We start from the raw sequence: 6,142 nt of genomic DNA on the forward strand, positions 1-6,142 counted from the left end.
CTCTGACTGACCAGAATATTAGCAATACTACCCATACTGGCTGACTTTCTACTCAAAGCATCGGCCACCACATTGGCCTTTCCCGGGTGATATAAGATAGTGATGTCATAATCCTTCAACAACTCTAACCACCTTCTCTGCCTCAAATTCAGCTCCTTTTGCTTGAACAAGTACTGAAGACTCTTGTGGTCAGTGAACACCTCACATGCCACGCCATACAAATAGTGCCTCCAAATCTTCAATGCGTGAACAATGGCTGCCAACTCCAAATCATGCACGGGATAGTTTTTCTCATGAATCTTCAACTGCCTCGAAGCATAGGCAATGACCTTGCCATCCTGCATCAACACTGCACCAAGCCCAATACGGGAAGCATCACAATAGACTGTGTAAGGTCCTGAACCTGTGGGCAATACTAACACCGGTGTCGTAGTCAGAGCTGTTTTGAGCTTCTGAAAGATCGTCTCACACTCTTCCGACCATCTGAACTGGGCACCCTTCCGGGTCAACCTGGTCATCGGGGCTGTGATAGATGAGAACCCCTCCACAAACCGACGATAGTAACCTGCCAATCCCAAGAAACTCCGAATCTATATAGCTGATGCTAGTCTAGGCCAGTTCTGCCTCAATCTTCTTCGGTCAACCTGAATACCCTCTGCTGATACGATATGACCCAGGAATGCAACTGAACTCAACCATAACTCACACTTTGAGAACTTCGCATATAGCTGACTATCCTTCAGAGTTTGAAGAACCACTCTGAGATGATGCTCGTGCTCCTCCCGGTTGCGGGAATATATCAAAATATCATCAATGAAGACTATCACGAACGAGTCCAAATAAGGTCTGAACACCTGGTTCATCAAATCCATGAAAGCTGCTGGGGCATTTGTCAACCCGAATGACATAACCAAGAACTCATAATGCCTGTACCGAGTGTGGAATGCTGTCTTAGGGATATCGGATGCCCTAATCCTCAACTGATGGTAGCCAGATCTCAAGTCAATCTTTGAAAATACCTTGGCACCCTGAAGATGATCGAACAAATCATCAATCCTCGGCAGTGGATACTTATTCTTGATCGTAACCTTGTTCAATTGTCAGTAGTCAATGCACATTCTCATCGAACCATCCTTTTTCTGAACAAACAACACCGGCACACCCCAAGGATAAATACTGGGTATAATGAAACCTTTCTTAAGCAAGTCTTGCAACTTCTCCTTCAATTCTTTCAACTCAGGCAGGGCCATGCGATACGGCGGAATAGAAATGGGCTGAGTGCCCGGAGCCAAATCAATACAGAAGTCAATATCCCTGTCGGGTGGCATACCCGGCAAGTTTGAAGGGAAAACCTCAGGAAACTCGCGAACAACATGCACAAAATCAATAGAGGGAACCTCAGCACTAGAATCGCGAACATACGCCAAATAGGCCAAACACCCCTTCTCGACCAAACGCCGAGCCTTCACGTGCGAGAAACACTGCGGGTAGAATGACCAAGAGTCCCTCTCCACTTTAACGGGGCAAATCCGGTAAGGCTAAGGTCACAGTCTTGGCATGACAGTCCAAGATAGCATGGTAAGGTGATAACCAGTCCATCCCCAATATAACATCGAAGTCGACCATGTCTAAAAACAACAAATCAACACGAGTCTCAAGACCCCAGATCACCACAATACAAGAACGATGAACTCGATCGACCATAATAGAATCACCCATTGGTGTAGACACATAAACAGGAATACTCAATGAATCACTAGGCATGACCAGGTACGGTGCAAAATAAGATGACATATACGAATACGTAGACCCTAGATCAAATAGCTCCAAAGCATCTCTATCACAAACCAGAATGGTACCGGTAATGATTGTATCTAAAGCCTCAGCCTCGGGCCTAGCTAGAAGGGCGTAACATTGGGGCTGGGCCCCACCACCCTGAACTACCTCTGTGGGACGGCTTGTTGCTGGCTGGCCTCTACCTCTGGCTGCCTGAGCTCTACCTCTAGGACCTCTACCTCCACCTCTAGCACCTATACCCCCACCTCTAACCGGCTGGGCGGGCTGTGGAACACCTGGTACCTGTACCATAGCACGAGAACCATAATGTTGAGAGCTACCTGGCACGCGGGGGCAAAACCTGGCAATATGACCCGGATCACCACAACTGTAACAAGACCTCGACTGTTGAGACTGTTGGCCCTGTCGACCTGAATGACCACTTCAAAAACTCTGAAGCGGCGGTGCACTGATGGAAGCTGGTAGTGCACTGTAATGCTGCGGATCATAATAATGCGTTTGAGAACCACAACCACCTGAAGTACCATGTGAGACCTGGAGAGATGACTGAAAGGGCCTAGGAGGATGGCCTCTACCATATGAATCTCTGCCTCCAGACGAGGTACCACTAAATCTGCCTGAATGACGGGGCCTATTATCCGACCCATGACCACCTCCCTGTGACAAAATCATCTCAACTTTGCGGACCACATTGGCCGCTTCCTGAAAGGTGATCTCACTCCCAACCTCCTTGGCTATCTGAAGGAGAATCGGCTGAATAAGACTATCAATAAACCTCCTCACCCTCTCTCTCTCGGTGGGAAGTATGACAAGAGCATGGCAAGCTAGATCGATGAACCTGGTCTCATACTGGGTGACCGTCATGGAACCCTGCTGTAGGAGCTCAAACTACCTCCGATAGGCCTCTCTCTGAGTAACGGGGAGAAACTTCTCCAGAAACAACACTGTAAACTGCTCCCAAGTCAAAGATGGCGAACCGACTGGTCTGGCTAAGCAATAATCTCTCCACCAAGTCTTGGCGGATCCAGACAAGCGAAATGCAGCAAAATCGACCCCATTGGTCTCAACAATACCCATTTCCAAAGAACCTCGTGGCAGCTGTCTAGATAATCCTGGGGATCCTCAGTAGATGCACCGCTGAAAGTAGAAGTGAAGAGCTTGGTGAACCTGTCCAGCCTCCACAGAGCATCGGCGGACATAACCGCCCCATCGCTAGTCTGAGCTACTACACCCTGCTGAACCGCCACAGCTGGTTGAACCGCTGGAACCTAAACCTGTGGAGCTACCTGCTCCAAAGTGCGCGTAGAAGGAGTCTGAGCCCCTCCTCCAGCCTGAGAAGTAGCTGGTGCTACTGGAAGCAAACCTGCTCGGGTGACACTCTCCATGAGGCCCACCAATCGGACTAGAGCATCCTGAAGAACTGGGGTGGCAATGAACCCCTCTAGGACCTGAGCTGGGCCCACCGGAACTACTGGGGCCGGAACCTTCTCCTCAAAATCAACCTGAGGCTCCGCCACTGGTGCTGCTGCTCGGGGCTGAGCTCTGCCCCTACCTCGGCCTCTGGCACGACCTCGGCCTCTTCCTCTTCCCCTAGTGGGAGCTGCTGCCGGGGGCTCGGGCTGCTGACCGGTAGATGAGGAAGTGCGTGTTCTCGCCATCTGCGAAAGAACAGAGTAGAAATCCAATTAGCATTTGAGGAACCAATCCGTACGACAAGAAAGAACAAATGTGAAATTTTTCCTAACTCTGTAGCCTCTGGGGATAAATACAGACGTCTCCGTACCGATCCCTTAGACTCTACTGAGCTTGTCCGTGAGTTGTCCTAGAGCTCTGATACCAACTTGTCACGACCCAGATTTTCCACCCTCGGGAGTCGTGATGGCGCCTACTAATGTGAGCTAGGCAAGCCAATCCTTAACTGCTTACTTCATTAACAAATTACTTCTTTTACCAATTAGCAGTAATATCATGAAGACAACGGAATTAATTAAATGTGTGGAAGACTTAAATTAAAGAAACTGAACAATAACGCAGAAATCAACATGTGCCTCTACCCAAGAACTGGTGTCACATTACTCACGAACTTTTAAGAGTACTGAATACAATCGTTTGAAAGAAAAATATAAATTGTTTGTCTCGGAAACATGAGATAACAGACGGAAATAAAAGATAGAGAAGACGCCGGGCCTGCGGACGCCTGCAAGGCTACCTCGGTGTCTCACTGGACTGAAGGCTGGCTCCTGCGCTACTGCTGCTGTCCAAGAGCTGGATCCGTGCAAAAGAGCACAGAGTATAGTATCGGCACAACCGACCCCATGTGCTGGTAAGTGTCCAGCCTAACCTCGGCGAAGTAGTGACGAGGCTAGGACCAGACTCCAAATAACCCTGTGCAGTTCATATATATATATATATATATATATATATATATATATATATATATATATATATATATATATATATATATATACAGCGGAAAAGAGATACAGAAATTACCAGTCAATGTGGGAGGGGGAAACATGCTGTGGGGGAGATAATAATTCCGAATAGAAAGGCATCAAGTAAGGAAAGAATCAACATAACTAGAATGTCAATAAGGAAGCAGAAATCAACAATTTGCATAACATCACCCTTCGTGCTTTTACTCTCGTTCTCACCAAAGCAATACACGGCATCACCCTTCGTGCTTTACGCTCTTCCTCACCCAAACAACAATCACAAGGCAAATAGGGTAAGGGAATCTAAAATCTCGAAGTAAATCAAATAACAACAGGTAGTAAAAGAAACAACATAACTCGGATATCAATAAAAGAATCAGAAATCAACAAATGCATGGCATCACCCTTCGTGCTTTTACTCTCGTCCTCACCAAATCAATCGTATCATAATAATGTGCACGACATCACCCTTTCGTGCTTTTACTCTCTTTTCTCACAATATAGTCAATGAATATCGGTACGGAATGGTACATCGTACGGCGCAACATCACCCTTCGTGCTTTACACTCTTTTCTTACAATAGCAAACAATGCACGGTATCACCCTTCGTGCTTTATCGCTCTTCCTCACCCAAACAAACAATCACAAACAAGGGGCAAGGGATTAAACAAGTAATAATAATAGAAATCCGGCAAGGGAATACAATTAAACAGCTAAATCCCGGCAAGGGAACAATATTAATAAATCTCAACATCCCGGCAAGGGAGATAATCAACAAAGCAACAAGCATCCCAGCAAGGGAACAATTCAATAACTCTTTCTCTTTCTTTCACTTCTTACTTTATAACTCACTTAACCACTTGAGCGAATGCTCCAAAGGGTTCAATTATCTCATATACTTTCACAATTCGTATTACCACTCGAGCCAATGCTCTTCGAAGTTCAAAGATCACAATTTCTTTCACATTCTCTTTACAACATATAGAAATCATCATTTACGCATGAAAGATACAACAAAATCAGAATATCGGCAAAATAAGGACTCACGGGCATGCTAGACACCAACGTATAGATACTCGTCACCATGACTATACGTCATACTCGACAATTAGCAAGTAGCAATTAAGACTCAACTCCTAATCCCTCAAGCTAAGGTTAGACCAAACACTTACCTCAACTTCCATGGCTAAATCAATCCTCAATTACCGCTTTCCCTCTCGAATTCGGCTCCAAATCGATTGTATCTATACAATAATGACTTCAATACATCAATAAATGCTAAACAATGTGAACCCAATGCCTAATTATAGCTTTCCAAGCATTCTTCCCAAAATCCCAAAAATCGACCCCGGGCTCGCTTGGTCAAAACACGAGGTTCAGACCAAAATCATATCACACATTCGCCCACGAGCCCAAATATATAATTTGTTTTCAAATCCGGCCCCAAAACGAGGTCTAAATCAAGAAAAAACAATCAAAAGCCCTAACTCTACCCAATTCTCCAATTCCTACCCTTAATTACATGTTTTAGGCTTAGGATTTCAATAGATATTGATGGAAACGGAAGAAAATAAGCTAAGAATTACTAACCCAAGAAGTTTTGATGAAGAATTGCTTCAATGATCGCCCAAGAGCTTGGAGAAGAAAAGTTTTGTGAAATTTTTGGTGAATCCCGTAATGACACTGTTCTGGAATTTTAAAATTTAACTGGGCGAAATTACTCATTGCGTTCACGACAGGCTGGTCGCGTTCGCGATGAGTAACACTTAGCGGTCCATCGCGATAGTGAGAAGAGGAACACGAACGCGGAAAGTAAAAATGTTCTGGCCCAGAAATTGTTCTATGCGAACGCGTTGGCCATCACGCGAACGCGAAGAGGGAATCCTGCAAGGCTACGTGAACGCGAGTAT

The sequence above is a fragment of the Nicotiana sylvestris genome, chromosome 2, assembly GCF_000393655.2.
Source record: "Nicotiana sylvestris chromosome 2, ASM39365v2, whole genome shotgun sequence".
Taxonomy (NCBI): domain Eukaryota; kingdom Viridiplantae; phylum Streptophyta; class Magnoliopsida; order Solanales; family Solanaceae; genus Nicotiana; species Nicotiana sylvestris.